The following is a 9762-nucleotide window of genomic DNA, read 5'->3' on the forward strand; positions in this document are numbered from 1 at the left end:
GGCACAGTATGCTTATTGGTTTCAAAGCTCAAACAAGGTACTGTACAACACTTTTGGTGGTTTCAGGACACACAAGATGGCTCAATTTCAAAATATTAATAGGTCATTTCACTGTGGGTCAATCAGGCCTGATCTTCTCAACCCTGAGGCTCACTTTTACAGTGGGGCAGCTTTCACACCAGGGTCCTGACTCTTAAAAGGTCCTGCTGCATCACCCTTTCTACAGTCCACTCCACTCAGCCCAGTCTAGTTCAGTCTGCATTACCTGACTTTATTTACAACTACGTGTATCTCACTGCCCAAAAAATACAGGGATCCTTCTAAACTCCAAAAAGAACCTAACCACAGTCTCCCCGGGTGTGGTCTCAGTACCACTTAACCAAACACTGGCTCCCATACCAGCTTATTATTTCCACAGTTCCAGTGCACTCTTCAGAGCTAACCACTTTAGGTTGACAATGTACTTGAGGTCCACCTCCTGCATTGCACAACTCTATCATCTTGTTAGAAGAAGGGGGTGTCTTTCCCCACTTTGTATCTGACTGAATGGTACGGTATTTCATGTTTTAGCCAGACATATGACAGGGAATGCTGATTTATACTGTGCATTGTTATTGTAAGCAGCAACTGTAGTCTCCTCAAACAGCTGATCAGCAGGAGTTCAAGAAGTTGGACCACCACTGATCAGATATTAATAACCTATCTTGTGGATAGGACATCGATATCTTAGTTTCAGGGGAAAACCCTTAAAATTTTTCTATTTGTTCTTTCCTTATTTAAGTTTTATACTATAAGTGAATGCAAAAACACTTTCTGTGTAACATGTATTAAGGCTGATTTCAGCCTCTATTTGTGGGCAGGGCGTTGGCTCCCTATATATACCTGCCAATTCCTTCCCTCAGGTGGTGTGTCTCACTTACTTTGGAGCCACATCTAGCTGCCATGCAAGCTTCACGTCTGTTTTTTTCCAGCTTCACGTCGGGTTGTTCAAGTGCGATTCGCTACACAGCGCCACGATATCAAGAGAGGTCGTTCAGTTACACGTAAGTTCTTGGAGCATGAGCTCCCGCCTACTCACGGCTACGGGCAGTAGCACTCCTCCACGAAGGTTCTGCGGTTCAAGGTGGAACGCATCCACTTCCGCCTGCCCTCCTCAGGCACCTCCAGCCGAGCACTGATCGCAACACCTTCCACACACGTCCGTCCACTCCAGGCTCGCACTTGGGGACCGCACATCCCAGTCCAAGCAGGGTAGCAGGCACAGGGGTCCCCCTTCCCCTCCCTGCAGCGGCCATGAGCGCGCCACATGCCCACTCGGAAATATCCACCCCAGATTTAAAAAAAAAGGGGGATAATAAATCATTGCCCCAGCAGAGACGCTATATAGCAGAGGCGGCACAGATGGGAAGCAGTGGGCATTGTTGCCGGCGTTACGCCAAACTGCGGCAGCCCAGTTTCCAGCCTGTGTCAGGGGCAATTTTGGTGTGCGTATTTGCATATATTAATCAACAGCACATGGGCCAGTAAGTTACTTGGTCCCTGCAGGTCAGAATTGTGTCACGGCATGGAAGCAGGGATTCACACTGCCAGCAGGTGTCAGGGGTCCAAAATTGCGCGTGGCAGGCTCCCTGTTTCCAAACGCAGGTTTGGCTGGAAAGATTCGTCAGCGGCGCGCGATCAGTTCAGTTATCACATATACCGCGTACTTAAATCATCTGTCGCCTGGACCACTCAGGCCAAGTTCAATGTTGTACGTCACCTGGATCGTCCAGGCCGTGTTTAATGTTATGTCACCTGGATCGTCCAGGCCAACTTTAAACGTTGTATGTCACCTGGATCGTCCAGGCCGAGTTCAATGTTGTATGTCACCTGGATCGTCCAGGCAAACTTTAGCGTTGTATGTCACCTGGATCGTCCGGGCCGAATTTAATGTTGTATGTCACTTGGATCGTCCAGGCCAACTTTAGCGTTGTATGTCACCTGGATCGTCCAGGCCGTGTTTAATGTTATGTCACCTGGATCGTCCAGGCCAACTTTAAACGTTGTATGTCACCTGGATCGTCCAGGCCGAGTTCAATGTTGTATGTCACCTGGATCGTCCAGGCCAACTTTAGCGTTGTATGTCACCTGGATCGTCCGGGCCGAATTTAATGTTGTATGTCACCTGGATCGTCCAGGCCAACTTTAGCGTTGTATGTCACCTGGATCGTCCAGGCCGTGTTTAATGTTTTGTCACCTGGATCGTCCAGGCCAACTTTAAACGTTGTATGTCACCTGGATCGTGCAGGCCGAGTTCAATGTTGTATGTCACTTGGATCGTCCAGGCCAACTTTAGCGTTGTATGTCACCTGGATCGTCCGGGACGAATTTAATGTTGTATGTCACCTGGATCGTCCAGGCCAACTTTAGCGTTGTATGTCACCTGGATCGTCCAGGCCAACTTTAGCGTTGTATGTCACCTGGATCGTCCGGGCCGAATTTAATGTTGTATGTCACCTGGATCGTCCAGGCCAACTTTAGCGTTGTATGTCACCTGGATCGTCCAGGCCGTGTTTAATGTTTTGTCACCTGGATCGTCCAGGCCAACTTTAAACGTTGTATGTCACCTGGATCGTCCAGGCCGACGTTCAATGTGTATGTCACTTGGATCGTCAGGCCAACTTTAGCGTTGTATGGTCACCTGGATCGTCCGGACCGAATTTAATGTTGATGTCACCTGGATCGTCCAGGCCAACTTAGCGTTGTATGTCACCTGGTCGTCCAGGAGGCCAACTTATACGGTGTATGTCACCTAGATCGTCTAGGTTCAGCTATCACTGATACCATGGTCACATCATTATCTTGCCTCTGGGTCACGCCAGGATGAGCTAAATGTTGGGTGGGCGACAACTGGATCTTCAATTTAGCCATTGTTGTGACACGCAGTTAGTTTTCACACGAGCCAATGTAACACGTCACCTGGATCGCTCCAGGCGAGTTTTTATATGTCTCCTGGATCATAACGGGGCCGAGTTTTACGTAGTATGGTACCTGGATTGTCCAGGAGGCCGAGTCCTAATGTTGTGCGTCGTCTGGATCATCCAGGCCGGGTTCAATGTTGTATGTCACCTGGATCGTCCAGGCTATGTTCAATATGGTATTTCACCTGGATCGTCCAGGCCAAGTCTAATGTTATGTCACCTGGATCGTCCAGGCCACCTTTTTAAGTAGTATGTTACCTGGATCGTCCAGGCCATGTTCAATGTAGTATGTCACCTGGATCGTCCAGGCCATGTTTAATGTAGTATGTCACCTGGATCGTCCAGGCCATGTTTAATGTAGTATGTCACCTGTATCGTCCAGGCCATGTTTAATGTAGTATGTCACCTGGATCGTCCAGGCCATGTTTAATGTAGTACGTCACATAGGTTGTCCAGGTTCAGCTACCACTGATAACATGTCACACCATTTGTCCTGTCCGGGTTACCCCTAGGATGAGCTAAATGTTGAGTGACAACTGGACCTCCAAGTTAGCCACTGCTGTATCCACGTCATATGTCATATTGGGTTCGCCACACCCCGTTCTAGTCTGTCCAGGCTCGGCTTTTAGGAGCCTTCCGGACGATCAAGGGGTTTCACGGTCCCCATCCTTTTCTCACGGCTACGTTATTCAGTTTACTTAAATGTTTTCCCTCAGATTCCTAGAAGTGTCTCCGGCCACTATCATTCTCAAAGTAGGCTAAAAGTCCCGCAAGGTAAGTCATACGCAACGAGGGTAATAGCACTGGGAGATTCTATCCTTGCATATCCCAGTCTGTATATACCTTATTTAGCTCTTATTGTAGTTTTTTTCTGTTCGCGGCAATCCAGATCAAGTCATTCATCAAAGTCAGGTTCAGTCAAAGGCGGATCCACAATGTCTCAGGGTCAAAGAAATGTAGCAGCAGATGCACTGTCTAGATTTAATTTTTCGGTTTTCTTTCAGGAGATGCCCGACGCGGACCCCACGGGAGCCTCAATCCCGACACACAACACTCTAGTGATGGGCTAGAGTCTTTGATTTCGACAGCAAAACACCTCATAAGTCAATCATTAGCCCCAAATACGGCCAGGAATTACAGAGCCGGGTTGAAAGCGTTTGATAGTTTTAGACTCCTTTACCCTCAGGGAGGGCGGCCGTGACGAAACATCATCTTGCTGGCGTTCATTAGCTTTCTGTTATTCCCAACTTAAACTCTCTTATAATACCCTCAAAATATACCTAGCGGGCCTCCAACATCACTTCATGCTCAGTAATCCGGGTCGATCTTCTATTTTTTTCAAACCAGGCAATCAAGGCGGCCCATCAGGGGAATACAAAAAATGCAAAACAGGGCTCCCACCCGTAGACAACCGGTGTCCAGCAAGCTGTTCAGGGATTTGTCTTCTGCCCTAGATGGCTGTCCCTTTTGGGCCCTTGACCAGCACGGTAATACAAGCAGCCATGTTTTTATCGTTTTTAGACGGCTTCCTCCGGCCCAGAGAATTCACCGGCAGCTCTTCGGTACATGGCTGTCTCCGCAAAGAACAGCTGTCGTGGCATAATGACTATTTCGTACTCAGCTTCCACTGACCAAAACAAACCAAGCAGGCCACCCACGGAGATTAAATATTTCCCTACCCAAAATAACTGGTGCCCAGTTCGGATCCTCAACAAATTATTATCCCTGTTACAGACAGCGTCTCCTGCCCTCAAAGACAAACCCCTCTCTTCAAACCAATTCACGTCCCATATCCGTTCTCTGGCAGCAGGCCTTGGTACGACCCAGGAGTCATCTCGGGTCACTCGTTCCGCATCGGAGCGGCTTCGTCAGCGTCGAAACACCAAGTCCCTGCTCATGTCATTCGTTCCATGGGGCACTGGAGATCATCTTGTTCATTAGATACATTCCAAACCCACACAGGGAAATATCCCAGCTTTTCAGTCATTGGCGTTATAGGTCATGCGAGTTGGAAGTATATGAATAAACCGGTTTAGACAACATAGTGTACTTGTCTTTTTGCCCTCTCCAGGCGTACCCACGCCCGTGGCTCCCGGCACAACTCAGCCATAGTTCAGGTTCGGCATGCCTTACCCACGTCCAAGACGCATTCAGCCCTGCTCATAGTATTAAGGGCTGATTTCAGCCTGTATTTGTGGGCAGGGCGTTGGCTCCCTATATATACCTGCCAATTCCTTCCCTCAGGTGGTGTGTCTCACTTACCCCTCCCTCCCACCCCTTTTTTCACACACTCCAATAGGGTACGCCCTCTCCAGGCTTACCCACGCCCGTGGCTCCCGGCACAACTCAGCCATAGTTCAGGTTCGGCATGCCTTACCCACGTCCAAGACGCATTCAGCCCTGCCCATAAATGTTGCTATAATACCGCAGCCTGCAATCTATTCTAGTCCTGGCATACACAGTCAGCAATTCAAGTCTGGATCTATGAAAAGAACATGAACCTGAAAGCCCGTTCTTATCCCTTCTATCATGTCCAAGGCCAGAACAAAAGGAAAGGTCACTTATGTATTAGAAATATGTGCAGCTGAACATTTCAATCATAGAAGTCCTCCATGTAATGTTAACATATCCTATATTTGTTAGAACCAATGCAATATGCCTGCAGCTTCACCGTTGGTTATCATGATCTGGTTGAAGGATTCATCCTTTATCAGGTCATTAATGATGAAACATATGACTTGAATTATCTAAAAAGAAACACTATATGAGCTATATTAATGTACTATTAAACTTTTATATCTCTCCAACTCCATGGACACTTCTCTGCAGTTTTACTGTGATTTTGGCAAAACATACTCGTATTTATATGTCATTTTGCTAGAGGTGTAGCTTTGGTGGATGCAAAGGGAGCTGGTGCCTGAGGAGGACCAAAAGCCCCTCTGCCACATATGGAGACTCAAGTTTTAGAAATGCCACGTGAATCATTGGGATCCATTGACTTCAGATTATGCCTCCGCATGATGCTGTAATAGTTCAGCTCTCTGTTGCATCATTATTATACTGCTTGGGATGGTGGTTACTGTTTCTCATTGAAGAAACACAGTGGTGCTTGGGAAAAAGTATGCAAATCAAATCCATAAAATACATAAAATAAATAAATCATACCAGCTAAGGGCTCTTTCACACTTGCGTTCTTTTCTTCCGGCATAGAGTTCCTTCGTCGGGGCTCTATGCCGGAAGAATCCTGATCAGGATTATCCCAATGCATTCTGAAAGGAGTGAAATCCGTTCAGGATGCCTCAGGATGTCTTCAGTTCCGGAACGGAACGTTTTTTGGCCGGAGAAAATACTGCAGCATGCTGCGCTTTTTGCTCCGGCCAAAAATCCGGAACACTTGCCGCAAGGCCGGATCCGGAATTAATGCCCATTGAAAGGCATTGATCCGGATCCGGCCTTAAGCTAAACGTCGTTTCGGCGCATTGCCGGAGCCGACATTTAGCTTTTTCTGAATGGTTACCATGGCTGCCGGGATGCTAAAGTCCTGGCAGCCATGGTAAAGTGTAGCGGGGAGCGGGGGAGCAGCATACTTACCGTCCGTGCGGCTCCGGGGCGCTCCAGAGTGATGTCAGGGCGCCCCAAGCGCATGGATCATGTGATCGCATTGGACACATTGGACGCTCTGACGTCATTCTGGAGCGCCCCGGGAGCCGCACGGACGGTAAGTATACTGCTCCCCCCGCTCCCCGCTCCTACTATGGCAACCAGGACCTTAATAGCGTCCTGGGTGCCATAGTAACACTGAACGCATTTTGAAGACGGTTCCGTCTTCAAATGCTTTCAGTACACTTGCGTTTTTCCGGATCCGGAGTGTAATTCCGGCAAGTGGAGTGCACGCCGGATCCGGACAACGCAAGTGCGAAAGAGCCCTAAGCCAGAAACATCATCCTGTAGACAGCAGTGCTTTGGCGTTCTTGACCCTCATCAGCACAGAGCAGGAAACTGGTTAGCTGGATGAGAAGCTCAGCCGGGTACTGTTGCACCATTACTACCTAATTTGAATGTAACCTAATGGGATTTGAGAAGTAAGCTTGAACTGTAACCAGAGAAGAATTGGGCTTTTGATTATCCACATAAATTGGCATTTCCAAAATTTGTAAGGGCATTCACAGATTAAGCCAGAAAGGTGCGTAAATAGGTAATCCTATCTGGGACATTTATAGTATATCAATAGGTTTTGCCATAAAAGTCCCAAAGTTGCGAGTCCCACCTATCAAGAACAGGACTCCACCATAAATGGAGAGCATATGGGGCTTTCAAAAATACACAAGTGGGCATGCTTAGCTCTTTTCTCCATTGCCAATGCAGTGAATGGACAGCAAGCTGCCCACGCACGTCAAACCCTCTGTTCACTGCACTAAGACTTCTGAATATGGCAATTTTTGGAGGTCCTATAGTGGTGAATGTGTAATGCGTCTTTTTCTCCTTTCACTTTCATGACCCAATCTTACTCATGGCATAAACAAAATAACACCTTGTTCGTCTATATGTAATGTAGTGAAAGCTTAATTACATTTACATAATTGGTATCAGGTTTACACCTTCTACCCACCAAACATAGGAATGTAAAAATAACAATCACAGAAATGAATGCAAAGGATGTAAAATATATGTAAACGTATACTGAACATTAAAAATATACAGTCATATGCAAAATAATTACTCAGTATATATACATTAAAAATGTCATCATATATGCTCATTAGGTAGGGGACCCTATTCACATTGCTAATGTGAACATAGCTAACATAGCTTCAGATTTCATCTCTAAGCCCAAAGAAAACTTATTATGCGTGTCTCCACAGAGATGCACCCGCCTCGTACGAGTGCTGAGTGCTGAGTGCTGCGGCGAGCAGCTGTAATTACAACTCCGTCGCCCCTATTCAATTCAATGGGACGGCTCCATCCTATTCACTTGAATAGGAAGGAGCCATCCAGTGGCGACTCTAGGAACAATATATAAGGGGGCATATAAGATACCACAGTCAAAAATGGTGGGGGGGCACTAATAATTTTCACCACTTAATCATACTACTGAAAAAACCCGAAATAAGTATATAAATAAGATTACAAAATACGAGAGTATTGCGGTATGCAGGGATACCTTTTTATTGTACTGACCTAATACTTAAAAGACAAGCTTTCAAGAGTTGAGACCTGAGTCAGACCTGAGAAAGAGAGAAACACTCTTTTCTTTATAGTTTAAAGCAGTTTCAGCAAACAGCCAGGGCTGTGTAAATAATCCCATATGTTAAACATGTCACTAAAGAAGACCAATGAACAGACGCTCACAGGCTTATTCACAAAAGGGTAAAGAGTTTGAAGAAGGGAACAATCTAGGACAACATAACTGAATAGGAAAGCGAGCTGAATTGGAGAAATTCTTTCAAATCAGCTATGTTCACTTCCCTGACCTGTGGGTGTTGTTGGTGTGTGCAACTAATACTACTTATTTTGCTTGTAACTCAGAATGCGGCGGTCAAGGGTGCGTCTAACTCAGGGTGCGCTGTCAGGGGTGCTTGTAACGCAAGGTGCGCTAGTCAGGGGTGCATGTAATGCAGGGTGCACTGTCAGGGGTGCATGTAACGCAGGGGGCACTGGTCAGGGGTGCATGTAACGCAGGGGGCGCTGTCAGGGGTGCATGTAACACAGGGGGCGTTGGTGAGGGGTGCATGTAACGCAGGGGGCGCTGGTCAGCGGTGCATCGCAGATAGAAAAGGTACTTCCAGTTCTGATGTGCTCTGTCCTCATGCCTTCTTCCTTTAAGCGTGGTGTCAGGGGGAGGGGCGTGCAACAATGTTTCCTGATGTTATATCCCAAGCCGCATTCTTTTCTGCCTCTGCAGGCCCTGCTAGGCTGAAATACACAGGCAGCCAATGGCAGTGCTGCCCTCTCCCTCCCAGCCAATAGCAGCTGAGGTGGGCGGGGGAAGATTCACTTGGCTTCCAACTGCCGAGGAGCCCATAGTGAAGCGGATGGGCAGCATGGGCAGTACTTTCAGTTTTGCAAAACTGACAGATAGCCGCTGTACTAGAGGCGGCGGACAGCGTTTTAACGGGGAATCAGCCCCCCTTTAGCGATGCCTGTGGAGCCATCCCATTGAAGTGAATGTGGACGGCGTAGTTGAACCAATTCCTTGCCTCTTCACACAGACACATTGGGAGTCATTATCAGTGGACCTTTCATTAGCAAGTTCTTTGACTGGCCGTGCAACAGTATTTAGTTGCATGGGCAGTTTTACGTCGTGTTCGACACTTGGGCACAACAGGGGCGGAGCGGGGGCGTGCTGGGGAGGTGCCTGAACCGGAAAAATTAACAATGTTGATGCCTGGAAGCCAGTGTAAAAGTTGGCCAAAAACTACTCCGGAGTAGTCTTTAAATCAGACACATGGACTGCCGTAGATGCTCCTCATTTATAATGAGGTGCAGCGTGGGGGGAATCAAGATCTGGAATTAAAAAACGGTTTCAGTAATTAACAAAAAAATTTCCCTATGTAAATGTTAATTAGCTCAACCACTAACATGTCACACCACACACACACACCTCTGTCCAGCCCAACTGTCTGCAACTAAATATTGTCACACACGGTCAGTCAAAAAAGGGACATACAACTATTTATACTTCTAAAGTAGTTGCAAGTCCCTTAGTAAATGATCTCCTCTAAATGGAGCAGTTTTCGTAAACATTTAGACTGAAAACAGGCGTAAATGTTAGTAAATTTGCCGAAAACAAGGTTCCAGCCCC

This window comes from Bufo bufo, chromosome 4 (assembly GCF_905171765.1).
Source record: "Bufo bufo chromosome 4, aBufBuf1.1, whole genome shotgun sequence".
In the NCBI taxonomy this organism is placed as follows: Eukaryota; Metazoa; Chordata; class Amphibia; order Anura; family Bufonidae; genus Bufo; species Bufo bufo.